Raw genomic sequence first — 15,784 nt, 5'->3', positions numbered from 1 at the left:
GATGTCCATCAGTGTCACGACGTTCCGTGGTAAGCAGAGGCGAAACCAAAAAGACGACTTCCCTTCGAAGGGTAGACGGGCCTGCTGGGATACTGTGGGAGGACTGGGTCAGGCGCTGGGAGGGGTTTTCGCAGCTCCGCGGAACGCCGGGAAGGGGTCACGTCTAGACGACGGTTCCGGTTCCGGTGCAGACGGCGGCAGCTTCGTTGCCGCGGCAGTGCGGTTGGCCGGTACCTGGGTTAGGGTTAGGGTTAGGGTTAGGGGAGGGGCTGGAGTTGGCTTCGGTCCTGCGTTGTCCGCTTAGGTGAGCTGCCGGAGCTTCCGTGAGGCCGTGGCGGGAGCAGGGACGCGCGGGCCTCTGGGGGCCGGGCCTGGCCGGGGTTACGAGGTCGGGGCGCGCGGGGCTTGAGTCCCGGCCCTCCGGCTGTCCCGCTGCCCACGTGGGAGACCCAGACCCTTTCTCGTCTCTGCACCTCGATTATTTCACTAAAATAGCTTTTGACTTTTAAAGTTCACGAGGCGCTCTTGTCTGTGTGGTCGGGGCTTCGCTGACTTTTCAGCCTACTTAACCCCTGGGCCTGGGCCCCAGGAAAGGTGTGTTGAGTGAGAAACTTAAGAAAGGAATTGGTTCGTTCGAGGAACGTTTTCCGAGCAGCTGCTGCGTACAAGGCACGGCGCCGGGGAGAGACGTCCAGTGAGACCTGTGCCCAAAGGTTGACAGATGAGAGGCGGGCGCAAAGCAGTGTGGGGGTACAGGGGAGGGAAAGGAAGCCTCCCGAGGCCCACCGCTTTCTCCATTCTTCATTGTGCATGTCACACCTTGTCGTACATCATTAGCTTGTTGTTGCCTTCCCTCCCAGACCCTTGACTTCATTCACCGCTGCATCTTCAGTACGTAAAACGGGTGCTTGCGTTGCTGACAAGAGTGACCCCCGAAGAGCGGGGCTCGGTGAAATCGCCATGTGATCTGTAGTCTCGGCGTCGCACTGGGTTGATGGTACCCTGGAGCACCCCAGACTTGCAGAGAAAGCATCCTCCAGAGGAAGCTGAGGCAGGACTGCTCGAGGGCCGGCAGTGCCATGTGCAATTTTCCTCTGATAGTTCCCAGTGCTGTTGCCACGGTGATGATGGCTGTGCCATGCCATTGTCTATCAACCGACAGGAAGAGAAACTTTGGCAGTCAGATATTGTTTAACAGATGAAGTGGTTTCTGTTGGACACTTCAGTACTGCTACAAATTACCTTTCTTTTCTTTTCTTTTTTTTTTAAAACCCTAAGTATTTTAAAAGTTGTGGCTGGAGGTGACCTCGTTCTGCATTCAAGGTTAAAAATCTGAAAATTAAAATATGTGCTTTCAGCAAGAGTATCTTCTAAATAATCATTCAGCATGAAACTTGAGCCCCATAAGCTGAAAATTAAACTCAAGACTTTCCTCAGAAATGCTCCCCAGTGACATATTTATTTAACCCCCCTCTGATGTTATTGATGTTTAGTACTTTACTAATGTGGGACCCACGATTGATGAGCTTCTTAAAGAATCCTTTTTCTCTCCCCCAGAGTCATTGATTCCAGGTAAATCAGAGGAACAGACATCATGAACAGAAATAATACGGAAAGTGATGTGATGCAGAAGTTTAACTATTGTTCCAGAAGTCCAGCATCTGTGGCTCATAACTTTAGGAACTGTATCATTTTCAAGGTCACCTAACATATACTCATATTGGGTTGGCCAGAAAGTTCATTTGGTTTTCCTGTAAGCTGAGAAAACCGGCATGAACTTTTTGGCTAACCCAGTGCTTATAGTAAGTTTATTTTATTTTATTTTTTCAATAAATATTGACAGTTTGTTCCAGAAAATGTAAATTGTTCATTGCCTCCTATAAGCTGCCTGATTCTCTGCTTGTGTTCACTGGATTAGGGAGAAGAATTTGCAAACCGATTATGTGAGGGTCCAAAATGTAAAACTGGGTGGTGGGGAGTAGCCTGTTGTTTGCCTGGTCTGTAACATTGGCTTTGCCTGTACAATTGACAGACATTTTATTAAGTTGAGAATATAGCTGTCATTAAGAATAATCCTTGAGCAGGAAGAATATGAACCCTATGTTTTCCAAACTTACGATAGAGTTGCTAGTTACAGTCAATACGGTGAGACTGTCTGAAATGCAAGGACATGGAAAAGCAAGCGGGGGTTCTTTCAAAGAGCTAAGTGGGATGGCTTTGATAAGATGATGAAGGGAAAGAGATCATGTATCTAGACCAAAGAAATTGAAGCAATACACCTAAATGTAAGTTTTTAATAAAGTAACCTGAAGTATAAAATGTTGTATGTGTTGAATATATTCCTTTCTGTCTTTGACTTAAAACCACTCATCAGGTGTTGGCACCAAACATCAGTGATTTAGAGAATCAAAATAGTGTTCAAAATATTTCCTCCAAAGCACCAGCCTCTTGTATATAACCTGGCTTCTGAATTATCAACTTTCTCACTAGAGACTCTATAGTGAACCTATGACAAAAATTCTTAAACAGTTGTAAGGAATCTGCCTTTGTATGCAAGTACATTTGGGCGTTCTGAACTGGACATCACCCTCTTTATCACTTTGTGATCTCTCCCTTGGGGACATTAACAGGGAAGTGGGGGTGGGAAGTACAAGAAACCTAGGAGAATCCTGGGATTTGGGTCACAAAATGTAATTTGACCCCAAACTAAATAGTCTACTATGTAAACATGCTGACTCAGGCATCCTAAAAGTGGTTTTCTTTCCCGTGGTTATTTATAGATAAGGTTTTACTATATTTAGTAAAATTTCTCCTTTCTACCCACTCCGAAAGCAAATGCTGGTTGAACCCATAGTTAAAACCTTACAAATTTGACATCGTTTCTTCCTATATATCAGCCCTAAACAAAAAGGATTACCCAGCCTAAAGGTGGAACTTCATTTGAACACTTGGTGTGTCAGTGTTTTGATACTCTTAACTTCAGTCCTGAGGTTCATGCTGCCTTCTGACAGGGTGTGGTTATTTTGTATAGGACACATGACCCCAGAAACTTCCAGTAGGTCCGAGCTGGCTGGAGCATTCTGTAAGTGTCATTTTAAGAGAAAAGTGGCTGCTTGTGTTGCAGGATGGCTAGAGCCCCCAGACATTCCTGAGCTAGAATAGCATTCAAGACCCAGATTTCTGTAGACCTGAGCCAGAACCCGAGACCTTTCTCCATGATGACCTTAGCTCTTGAGTCGTTTTAGAGCATCACTGCAATCCTGGAATTAACTTGATTCCCTAAAAATAAATGATAAAATGTGTGGCAGTGCCCAGCCTCCCGAGAGGAGTTTTGCTCACTGGTAAGGCAAAGATAGAAACGCCTTTGCAACCTTTACTACCTCTATCTGACAAGACAGCTGGGTTTATAAATACTTCTCTGGCCATGGGAGTGGCCTCGGTTTTGCTAATCGCAGTTTCTCACATCATGTGGGCTCAGCTTAGAGGCAGGAAAGGAGGCTTTGTTCAGGCACTCCCTTCTCTGCCGCAGAGGTAGTGCTCTCCATCTGGGTAAAATGAAGGAAAATGCTGTAAATTGAGTTAGTTCAGTCTAAAGGAAATGGAGATTCAAGTGAAAATGAATCCTGGAAGAAACTTTTATGAAAGCCTAGGTGTCACAGCAGAACCTGATTCTGTTCTGGGATTTGGGATGTAGAGTGTGGGGTCTGGCTTCCAGTCCTGAGCATCTCATACGAGCTTATTGGGATTGCCCCTGGAATTTCCCGCCCCTCACATCTTCCCCCTTCCTTGATTTGTGAAAAATATATTTGTGACATTGGCAAAGTTCAGTTCAGTTGCGCAGTTGTGTCCAACTCTTTGCAACCCCATGGACTGCTGCATGCCAGGCCTCCCTGTCCATCACCAACTCGTGGAGTTTACCCAAACTCAGGTCCATTGAGTCAGTGATGCCATCCAACCATCTCATCCTCTGTTGTCCCCTTCTCCAGCCTTCAATCTCCCAGCATCAGGGTCTTCTCCAGTAAGTCAGCTCTTCACATCAGGTGGCCAAAGTATTGGAGTTGCAGCTTCAACATCAGTCCTTTCAATGAACACTCAGGACTGATCTCCTTTAGGATGGACTGATTGGATCTCCTTGCAGTCCAAGGGACTCTCAGGAGTCTTCTCCAACACCACAGTTCAAAAGCATCAATTCTTTGGCGCTCAGCTTTCTTTATAGTCCAACTCACATCCATACATGACCACTGGAAAAACCATAGCCTTGACTAGACGGACCTTTGTTGGCAAAGTAATGTCTGTGCTTTTTAATATGCTGTCTAGGTTGGCCATAACTTTCCTTCCAAGTAGTAAGCATCTTTTAATTGCATGGCTGCAATCACCATCTGCAGTGATTTGGGAGACCCCAAAAATAAAGTCTGCCACTGTTTCCACTGTCTCCCCATCTATTTGCCAAGAAGTGATGGGACCAGATGCCATGATCTTAGTTTTCTGAATGTTGAGCTTTTGTTGTTTCATTTTTGGTTCACTTTTTATTTTAATCGAATCTAGATATGCATATAGATTAAAGAACTAAGTAGGTTTTATAAGCTTTTTCATTAGGTGATAACTTTCATCTCTTAATCAATTTCCTTGGTGCTTATCCCTGTATAAAGAACTTGTGTGCTTAGCTACTTTCTTAACTTTTAATGTTCAGGTGTTGGTTGCCCTCCCACTAAGAAAGATGAGGATTTAACTTCCTCCACAGATGCATATCTCTTCCCATTACTTTCTCATTCAGTTGTCTCATAACTGGTTAGATCAGTATTTCATGTTATTGTTGTTTTGTTCAGTTGCCCAGTCAGGTCCAACTCTTTGTGATCCCATGGACTGCAGCACTCCAGGCCTCCAACAAGATCGTTATTAGCCCCAAAGAAAACACACCTATTGTACAAGGGGAAAACGCGGCCTACTACATGGCCCTACATGTCAGTAGCATTTATCTAATCATAATAACATGAAACACAGTAAAAGAGCTGGCTTAAAACTGAATGTTTGAGCTCTAAGCCAACTTTTTCACTCTCACTTTCATCAAGAGGCTTTTTAGTTCTTCACTTTCTGCCACAAGGGTCCTGTCTTTATATAAGGACTGGAGAGTTTTAATGAATTTCTTTGCATTCTATTCCTCTGCCATTAGACATTTACCCCCCAAATACTGTTGTGTGGGTGTAGCACGACAAACAGGTTTTGCATACAGGAATTCATTTGAAACTTGCCTTAGACCTAGGATAATTGTTCTCGGGCATTTGGGCTCCTAAATTCTCTTTTCACTCTTTGTTAGTAACATCTTTTTGACAAACTTAAGCACTTGGGGTTCGTAAGTTTGTTTTGTTTTACCTTCACAAGCATTTAAAAAAAAATTTTAATTCAGAATTGTAACAAATTCAGTAAGTCTGACAGAAAATTAAATATTCCTGAATTATCTCCAGGATATGAGTATGTATTGGACACAAATGTGATTTTTATGCTTTTTGAAACTAAAATGACAACAGTGCAAAACTCCAATTAAAAAAATAACCCATAGTTTTTCACTTCTGAAAGTTGTTCCCTTTTATCCCTATGCTCCTCTCAGTGAGGACCGAACTCCCTGGCTACACATAGGCCTTTAAAGTCAGACATCTGCTGGGCTTTTTTCTATTGAGAACCTTATTTCATTTCGAGGGAAAGAACCCAAATGATACTGTCTCTGGGGTCGCACAGAGTCGAACACGACTGAAGCGACTTAGCAGCAGCAGCAGCAGCAGCATAAGGTCATATTAAAAATTAAAAGTTAATCATAAAGTGTGCTAAGCCTTGAGTAAAGGTGATAGAAGAATTGAATTCTGCTTAGCTGTTTAGTGAAACATTTTAACGTTTTGTGTTATGTTTCTTTCTTTACCAACAGGCAGATTCCATAACTCAAACTGTTACTACGTTCCAGAGACTTCTGAGAAGGTGCCTAGACCACAGAATTTCAACAGCAAGGAGCCAGGGCTGTTGTGTGTCACATGTTAGGACGGTTTATCTGTTGGCAGGAGTCTGTGTCTCCCTCTGATAATCTCTGAGCTCGCAGCCAGACGAACACTGAGAAAATTTTATTGTTTTCCTTTGAATGATGACTAAGACATATTACCAAGGCCATAAGCACTCTTTATGTTGAGTCAGAATTTCACTTCATACTTCAGCCTTTAGGCCTTGATAATTACATGCTTCAGAATTAAATCTTGCTCTCCTGGGAATCCATAGCTCTAGCCTCCTTCACCAGAGTAGCTAGCAAAGGACCCTTGTTTCTCAGAGTAGGGGAGTAGGTTGGAAGTGGGATGACATTAACTGTTTATTTTCCTTTTGCAGGAAAAATAATGACTTTAAATAATATTTTTTTCTACTCTTCCAGCCCAAAAAATTAGCCACTTGCTAATTCTAAACTTGACAGTTTTTGAGAGTGTAACCTACTGAGATAGAATTAATTTGATATCAAATTTCCGTGAGCCAGAGTTTTGGAGCTTTAATAAAAAGACTATATTATTAACCAATTACACTTTGTAGAAAAATAATATAATAAAGAAGGGGGAGCATTTTGCATAGGCTGCCCTTACAAATTGGATCACCGAGAGAATTTTGTGTTAAAACTTTGAGGAGGGCTTCCCTGGTGGCTCAGTGATAAAGAACCTGCCTGCCGATGCAGGAGACAGGGGTACCATCCCTCATCTGGGAAGATCCCACAAGGCTCAGAGCAGCTAACGCCGTGCACCACCAACTGCTGAAGCCTGGGCGCCCTAGAGCCCGTGCCCCACAAGAGAAGCCGCCGCAAAGAGAAGCCCAAGCACCCCAGCTGGAGAGTAGCCCCCCCTCTCCACAACTAGAGAAAAGCACTAGAGACACCAAAGACCCAGCAGAGCCAAAAATTCAGTAAATAAAAACTGTTTAAAAAAAATAAAGCCCTGAGGAGGAGGTGACATATTTCCAAGCCTTCTGCCCTCTCCAGACATCCAGATCTGCACTCGGTGTAGCTCTGAGCCTGTATGTCAGGCCAGTGGGTGAGCTGTTGCCCTGTTCATCTCTTCCTACTGCGCAGCTGCGGCTCGGGGGCTTCACCCATACTGCACAACTTTCAAAATCATTCTATTCTTTGAGAAACTTGGAGCTTTTCATAATGCGCGTCTCGGCCTTACCCCGCAAGGCAGGTAGGGGGCACTAGTCTATCTCCCTTAGGAAGCAGGGCAGCAAAAGCCAGTAAGTGCTGTCCCTTGTCAGGGCACAGGAGTGTGGGAGCTGCCAGATTCTGGGAAGAGGCTGTTGGTTCCTTTCCAAGACTTGTGCTTATTTTAGGGAACAGTATACTTGCTTAGTTTTCTAATATTACAGCCACAACAGATTAGAAGTAAATTTAAAAGGTTAACACAAAACGCAGGAAGAACCCATGACTAACAGGAGATTTTAAAAACTGAGAAGCAGATATTTGGGGATTTTTCTCTTTTTTGGACAGCTGCATTCTGGGAGCATTGGGTGCAAGCGGAGGTTCATGGTCCTCGCGTGTCAGAATTCCTTGAGCGTTAGAGCCCCTGTGTAGTAATTCCAAGTCACCCAGACAAGAAAATGGTATTCCGTGTGCTTTGGTTAAGAAGTCAAGGGAACGTAGTATATGTTAGATTGCCAACAAAAAGTATACAGACTCATGGTCTAAGTGAAGTTGCTCAGTGGTGTTCTAATCTTTGCGACCCCATGGACTGTAGCCTACCAGGCTCCTCCATCCATGGGATTTTCCAGGCAAGAATACTGGAGTGGGGTGCCATTTCCTCCTCCAGGAGATATTCCTGACCCAGGGATTGAACTCGGGTCTCCTGCATTGTAGGCAGACGCTTTACCATTTGAGCCACCAGGGAAGACATGGTCTAAGTAGGTTGTGTTAAAAAATAAATTTCAGAGGCATACTTTCTTCCCTCATTAATGCCAAAAAAAACAGTGTTATTCTATTCCTGTTATATATCTCATATTAGTCCAGGATGAGCACCTTAAAATTACTTAATATGTTTAATTCGGTGGTGAGGTATTGAATTATACTGGCATAAAGTTGGATTTTTCTAAACTGCAAGTCACATGCTGGGCTTAAGAGCTCAGCTAGCCAGCCATCCATAGAGCAGTTCCACAAATGCTGGATACACCATTAGAGGCATCAAAGGACAGAACCACTTTGCTGTCCTACCACTCAGCCCTATTTCTCTACTTTTGGAGACCAAAACCCTTCAGGGGTTTTGTATGTATCACAGTTTAATTTTATGCCCCTCCCACCCCAACAGACCTTCAGCTTCTAGTCCAATGGAACTCTTTCCCACCCTGGTCCTTCTGTGTGCACAATACATACTTCTTGACTGGAGAACATGTGGCGTTGTGAACAACGTAGGACAGTGTCTCAGATCCCCAGATTGCATGAGGCAGTACTGACCACAGACACCGTAGGAAGGAGAGAACCATTCAGCCATAGAGCTTGTGCTAAGCAGGCCGCAGAGTGGAGTAGGACACGCCCACTCCCCAGGACCTCAGCCCTACTGCAAGAATGTCACTAAGTACCAGCAAGGGGTGGGGCTGCCTGGCCCAGCACAGCAGGGCCTCAGAGAAAGTTAGCAGAGGGGATGGTGTTTGAACTGAGTGTTGACAAAGGGTAGAGAGCTGCTATTTAAAAGAGAAGGACACTCCGGGGCAAGGAAACCAGCAAGGGAAAGGCCCAGGTGGGTGCCAGGGTGTTTCTCTAGTAGACGTGAATTGAATGTCGCTGGGGCTTAGGATTTTGTCCTTGGGATGAGAGAAGGTCATAGCAAGGGTGTCTGCTGCAGAGTTCTCGAGAAACGAGCTGGGTAAGAATGTTGATGAACTGGAGGTGGCCCAGACTGACTGAGGGAGACTGGTCAGGAGACCACTGGAAGATGGAGCGGTTCCTGGGCTCTGCTTGTGTGCCGTGAGTGAAGGTCACCCGTGCAAACCACATTCCACACTTTGAAGGCTGGGTTGATGTCATCTGGTGACTGGCTGGTTGTGGGGAGGGGGCTGGGAAGAAGAGGCGGGACTCAGGCTTACCCCCAAGTTCTACCTTAGCCCTGGAGCTCCTCCTGGCTAGGGAATACGAGGAACACAGGAAGACTTGGAGGAGTGAGACACAAATTGCTTGCAGACATTCTGAGTCTGAGGAATCTGAGGGGCATCTATCTAAGTTTATATCTAAGTTTATCTATCGAAGGTTATATCTGTAATATCGGGGGAAAGTACTCAGATGATTGCCCCGGAAGGTCTGGACCTGATAATCAAAGAGATTTGGGGACTTCCCTGGTGGTCCAGTGGCTACGAGACTCCGTGCTCCCGATGCAGGGGGTCCGGGTTTGATCCCTGGGGAACTAGATCTTACACACTGCAGCTGAGAGTTCACACCCCACAACTAAAAAGTCTCGCATGCCACAACAAAGATCAGGATCCTGAGTGCTGCAACTAGGACTCAGCGCAGCCAAAGTAAGTTATTAAAAAGAAAAAGATTTGGGCAGAGAGAGCAAGAAAAAAGGGAAAAACCAGCGACGCAAGCTGGGAGATGTATGCTGTTAGGGAGGGATAGGCCTGAAGACTAGAAGAGGCCAGAGGCGAAACAAGCTTCCTTCCAGGAGAGAGGCCCCATCAGGGCAGTCAGAAGCGACAAGAGAGGCCAGGTAAGAACCCAGATGTCCCCGGGGTTTGGCAATGGAGGTAAGCGTGGCTGTGGGCTGAGCCATGGGGGGGCGGGGGTAGGGAGGGCTTGTGTTCCCTGACCTTGGGCAGCTCCCGAACCTCTGAGTCTCTGGAACATGACGGAGCTGGGCCAGTGAATTTCTAGAGTCTGCTGGCTGAGTTGTGTCTGTGCACCTGTGTGTCAGGCTGTCTCAGAGACTGTAAACTGAGCAGACAGGGTCTCGGCCTTTGCCCAGATTCACCAGTGACACAAATATTTCAGCTTGGGTGATGAAACAGCCTTGATTGCTGAAGCCGGTGAACTAATGCCACTGGCGCTGCACCAGCCGGGCTTGTAAATACCCAAGGACACAGGGTGTGTGTTGCTCTCTCTCCTGCCCATTTATGGGGGCTGCTTCTGTCCCCCGAGTCTGGCTTTTATAGAGCCAGGAGGTGCATTTGGTGACCCTTGCTGTTTTTCTCTGTGGACTATCCCAACAGCGTTAAAGAAATTGAGAATTAAAGTTCTTTTAAGATTGCAGACCGGGTGCTGGGCCTCATGCACAGCAAGGACTTGAGGTGGTTGGTTTGAAAAGCGTTCATTCGGCGTGTATCTGGGGCCAGCTCAGAGCAGGATTCTAACATCTGATGGAAAGAGGCTTCTGTGGTAAAATGACCTTCGCGGCTGGGAAAACATCAAGAATTATCATCAAGAGCAACAGGTTTCTTACAGGCGTGTGGACCTTTGACCCAAGCCTCTGTCAGTCCAGGAGAGGGGCCAGCTGTGCCCCAGATGTGGGCTTCCCCCAGTAGAGCCCAGCCCGCTTGCATGGTCTGATGGGAGAGGGCACAAATGCCTGGCTGCCCTGAGTCAGGTGCAGGTCCCCCTGCCCCCCACCGCCGCAGCCCCGCTTCCTGGGCATGCTGCCTATTACACTGCACCTCTAATATTATCACGTGTTCAGGACAGCCAAGCCTGCCCAAAGCAAGGAGGGAACACGGCAGCAGAATTCAAAACCCTGCCTCCCGGGGGCAAAAACACGAAAAGTTCTCTCTGCCTCCTTACTGGAGATTCTTCCTTCCCCACAGCCTCTTCCTGAGTCGGTCTCAGTCGTGAACTCTGATTGGCAAGACTAGTCATGGGAGGATTCCATTTCCCATGATAGCACACCCTTGCACAGAACCTCAAGTTTGCAATACATTCCCATGGCCCTTATTCTCTGCAGTCCTGAGGACAGATCCTACAGGGAAGTCGGGACAGGAAGCGGCCCCATTTTCTGGATGTGGAGACAAAGGAGGGGAGATGGCCCACCCTGGACCAGCCAGCCAAGGGATGCTGAGCCCCAGAGGTACCACGTCAGGAGGTTTCCCTCTGTGAGCTCGCCCCTCTGCCACGGCTCCCCTCCCCACGTCTCCTTCTCCCTCCCTCCCCCGACCACCCCTGGGTTGGCAACACTGACATTCTAAAGGTTGCATTTAGGTTTCAAAACAAAACTGAACAAAGGAACCAGGTTCCTAGTGTTGTGCTGCCATTGTTTAGGCCAAAACAGTGAAGCTGCAAGGCTGAGCAGCAGTCAAGTCTGTTTACGAAGAGTAATCGCACATCCCACCTATTCAGCAACCAAGGAAATCGCTGAGCGTGGCTGTGACTTTCCTGGTACAGAGCGGTTCGGAGAACACAAAACCACAGTCATTATCAGAAATGATCTCAGCCGGCCCTGCGAGTTTCCCCGAACGTACGAAGCTGAAGCTCCGATGTTTTTCTCACTGCAGGTAAGCAATGTGACTGGAGGGTTTGGCCCTGCTGTTTGCACACACCGATAGACACACACACACACACACACACAGCAGACCTCAAGGCTGGTTCTCTCCCTCTTGTAGCACGTGCACTGCGCACAGGCTTTCTCTTCTGTTACTGAGGCTGCTGCTATTCTTTACAAAGTAATTTCTCATCAATAACGTGGACCCATAAGGAACTCATCACATTAATGGAGCCAGAGCTGTAAGATTTGGGGTTCTGTGTGGCTCTGTGTAAAAACATAACCTAAGAAACAGATTGGAATTCAATCATGACCAGAAAATGGCCCTCCACTATTGCTAACAGGCAGACAGTAGGGGCAGTGGTTATCCATAAGAATTGTGAGCTGAACAGTTAGAGTGGTTATTCATAACAGTACCTGGGTTGTAGCTCAGGGCAGCCTCATGATAGATATGTTTCCTCATTTGTAAAATTAGGTAATAATAGCTACAGACTGGCTCTGAACAGGAAAAGGAGTGTGTCAAGGCTGTATATTGTCACCCTGCTTATTTAACTTATATGCAGAGTACATCATGAGAAACACTGGGCTGGAGGAAGCACAAGCTGGAATCAAGATTGCCTCAGATATGCAGATGACACCACCCTTACGACAGAAAGTGAAGAACTAAAGAGCCTCTTGATGAAAGTGAAAGTGGAGAGTGAAAAAGTTGGCTTAACGCTCAACATTCAGAGACTAAGATCATGGCATCTGGTCCCATCACTTCTTGGCAAATAGATGGGGAGACAGTGGAAACAGTGTCAGACTTTATTTTTTTGGGCTCCAAAATCACTGCAGATGGTGACTGCAGCCATGAAATTAAAAGACGCTTACTACTTAGAAGGAAAGTTATGGCCAACCTAGACAGCATATTAAAAAGCACAGACATTACTTTGCCAACAAAGGTCCGTCTAGTCAAGGCTATGGTTTTTCCAGTGGTCATGTATGGATGTGAGAGTTGGACTGTGAAGAAAGCTGAGCGCCAAAGAATTGATGCTTTTGAACTGTGGTGTTGGAAAAGACTCCTGAGAGTCCCTTGGACTGCAAGGAGATCCAACCAGTCCATCCTAAAGGAGATCAGTCCTGGGTACTCATTGGAAGGACTCATGCTAAAGCTGAAACTCCAGTACTTTGGCCACCTCATGCGAAGGGTTGACTCATTGTAAAAGACTCTGATGCTGGGAAGGATTGGGGGCAGGAGGAGAAGGGGATGACAGAGGACGAGATGGCTGGATGGCATCACCGACTCGATGGACATGAGTTTGAGTGAACCCCGGGAGTTGGTGATGGACAGTGAGGCCTGGAGTGCTCCGATTCATGGGGTCGCAGAGAGTCGGACACGACTGAGTGACTGGACTGACTGACTGACTGACCTTAGTGAAGTGCAGTCGTTCAGTCGTGTCTGACTCTTTGTGACCCCATGGACTGTAGCCCACCAGGCTCCTCCGTCCATGGGATTTTCCAGGCAAGAGTGCTGGAGTGGGTTGCCATTTCCTTCTCCAGGGGATCTTCCCATCCCAGGAATCGAACCTGGGTCTTCTGCATTGCAGGCAGATGCTTTACCATCTGAGCCACCAGGGAAGCCCTGACTGACCTTGATGAGGACTAAATGAGTTAATATAAGTATAAAGGTTTAGGACAGTGCTTGGCACGTAGAAATCCCTTAATAAATGCTAAATATTGTTACTGTTCTCCATCATTCAAGATGTAACTCACATCTCACCTTATCCACAACGCCCTGGCCCAAACACACGAGCCTTCACTCTTCTCTCCCATTTCTGGATTCTTGTAAGAGCCAATTCTGAACCCTGCCATCGAGCATCTATGCGATGCTGTCTTGTTATTTCAATGTTACTTATTTGTTTCAGTTTTATTGTTGCTGCCACAATAGGTTGCAAATTCCTAATGTTAGGAACCATGTAGTTTGCTTTTGTTGAATTTCCTCAACTCACAGCCTGGTTCTGGGCAATCACTAGACACTTCAACATCTTTGGAGTATGTTCATCACTATAATAAATGGGACAGAAATTGGTGGTGTGGTACTGTGTACAGGTACCATACCAGTTAAAACTTAAAAGTGTGAAGACTTACATTGACATGAAAAGCTGTACTAAATGTTCATAGCTGCTTTATTCAAAATAGCCCCAAACTAGAGGCCACCTTGATGTCCTTCAACAGGTAAATGGTTAGATGAGCTATGGTCCATTTATACTATGGAATAAGACTCAGCAATAAAGAGATGTGGATTCTTAATACAGCAACAACCTGGATGAATCACCAGTGAATTATGCTGAGTGAAAATAGCCAGTTCCCAAAGATTACACACTTTATGATTCCATTTGTATAATATCCTGGAAATGGCAGAACTATAAAAATGAGAACAGGTCAGTGGTTGCCAGGGGTGCAGGAGGGGATGGGGCCAGGAGGCAGGAGCAGCAGGAAAGATCCTTGTCGTCATGGAAATGCTCTGCATCTTGATGTCAGTGTCAATATCCTAGTTGTGATACTGTATTAGCTACTCTCGCAAGATGTTGCCATTGCAGGAAACTCAGTAAAAGGTGCGGAGGACTTTCTCTGTAGAACCTGTTACAACTGCATAATCCACAATTACCTCATGTAATTGTAAAACAAAATAAAACCACGTAAGGTGTTCCTTAAGCGAAAAGCAGAGAGAAAAGATTGGCTTGCCCACTGATGAGAGGAATATGGCCAGGCTCTTTCAGAAGGATTTTATTTTGTTAAGAATAAAGTTTGTCAATTTTAGCTTAACGTGTTTATTTCTATAATTACTTATGCTTTAGTGTAAGATAATAGTAGTGTTTAATAGCCATGCTGAATGGTACTATTATCCAGTACAATCAAGATGCATATTATCTGGGGACTTCCCTGATGGTCCAGTGGTTGAGAATCCACTTTGCACTACAGGGGATGTGGGTTTGACCCCTGGTTGGGAAGCTAAGATCCCACATGCTGGGGAGCAGCTAAGTCCACACGCTGCCACTGCTGAGCCCCAAGCTCCAGAGTCCGCTTGCCACAACTGGAGAATCTGTGTGCCGCAACCAAAGATCCCTCATGCTGCCACTAAGACCCAACACCGCCAAATAAATGAATCAATTAAAAAATAAAAAGATTCACATCATTTTCTAAACTGGGAGGAGTAACTTAGAGATGATCTTTTCCAGTTCTCCCATTTCACAGAGTCAGAGACTCAGATATGACCCGAAGTTACACAGCTACTGAACATCTACAAGGGCTAGAACCCAGTCATCCCAGAATCCAGTCCTTGCTTCCAGTACACGTTGTATTTTACTTTTATAAAAGCACCCCAATTCGTGCATCTGGAAGAACAGTCTGAACTACTTCGGTTCCCGAGCTTACTCAGTTATGGGGTGGCCCAGCTGCCAGTGGGGAAGGCAGACTACTTGGAGAGGTGAACAAACTGTGTTGGGGGGTCCGCTCACCCCCCTACCAGCACACGGGAGGCCTGGAGGGGGGAAAGACAGACTAACGCTTGGAGGAGTGGCAAAGGAGGAAACAAAGAAAGAAGCAGCTGCCAGCAGAGCCGGAATGAGAACCAGCTTTCCATGCCCAATCTCTGATGAGGCGTCCCGGAAATGGCTACCCCAGCGCAAGCTTTCCATCTATGCTCAGCCAGCAGCACTAACGTGAGTCCTTGCTAAGGGGGAGGGGATGGAAAGGGATGGATCCCCCAGCCTAGACATGAGACAAAGTGAAAGGGTAAGGTGAAAGGCGCTCAGTCGTGTCGACTCTTTGCGACCCCATGGCCTATAAAGTCCACGGAATTCTCCAGGCCAAAGGGATCATAATCTCCAGAACACCAGTTACCACCCTTGGGACTGTATAGGTAGGTCCGTCCTTCCTGTCCTCTTGCCTCAGTTTACCCACTCGCACACAAGGGTTTGGATTCGCCAGAAGACTCATTCCAGCTTTTGTTGTACTCTTTCTGTAGAGATTGACCACACAAACAACTAAGAATCACACAAAATAAGACTTGTACAGGATCGCTGTCGCAGTTAGCGAGCTGAGACAAATTTGAAACAAAACTGAGTAACCTCTCTAGGCTTTTGAAACTGGCCCCTGCTTCTGGGTGCGCAGCGGTGGAGACGCTGGCCACAGGGGAGAGACATGGCGGAAGAACAGTCAATATTTCACTCCTCAGGAGACCTTTTGAACGTGGCATAAATAACCCCCACCGCCAAATGAGTCAGAATTTCCAAAAGGCATCATTTTAGGGCCTCCTTGTGGTTCCCTCTCTGGGCCACTTCTGA

General features: G+C 46.3%; 2 long non-coding RNA genes and 1 other non-coding gene across 7 annotated transcripts; all 3 read left to right on the top strand.

Annotated features, from left to right (window-relative positions):
• The first annotated feature begins 43 nt into the window (after positions 1-43).
• Positions 44-2,319, top strand: LOC138423540 (uncharacterized). Its single transcript, XR_011250306.1, has 2 exons — positions 44-304; positions 1,558-2,319. It is a non-coding gene; the product is annotated as an uncharacterized lncRNA (long non-coding RNA).
• Positions 965-1,239, top strand: LOC138424023 (small Cajal body-specific RNA 13). The gene has a single exon (XR_011250597.1). It is a non-coding gene; the product is annotated as a small Cajal body-specific RNA 13 (non-coding RNA).
• Positions 2,320-8,578: 6,259 nt separating the features above from the next.
• LOC138423475 (uncharacterized) lies at positions 8,579-14,258 on the top strand. Of its 5 annotated transcripts, none has more exons than XR_011250280.1 (4): positions 8,579-8,738; positions 10,926-11,048; positions 11,240-11,472; positions 12,023-14,258. It is a non-coding gene; the product is annotated as an uncharacterized lncRNA (long non-coding RNA). The 5 variants fall into 5 exon arrangements; XR_011250279.1 differs by lacking the exon at positions 8,579-8,738 and adding an exon at positions 9,070-9,701; XR_011250278.1 differs by lacking the exon at positions 8,579-8,738 and adding an exon at positions 9,456-9,701 and having other exon boundaries at positions 10,789-11,048.
• Positions 14,259-15,784: the final 1,526 nt, after the last annotated feature.

This window comes from Ovis canadensis, chromosome 18 (assembly GCF_042477335.2).
Source record: "Ovis canadensis isolate MfBH-ARS-UI-01 breed Bighorn chromosome 18, ARS-UI_OviCan_v2, whole genome shotgun sequence".
NCBI classification, from domain to species: Eukaryota; Metazoa; Chordata; class Mammalia; order Artiodactyla; family Bovidae; genus Ovis; species Ovis canadensis.
This window is presented reverse-complemented; position numbering and strand designations above follow the sequence as displayed.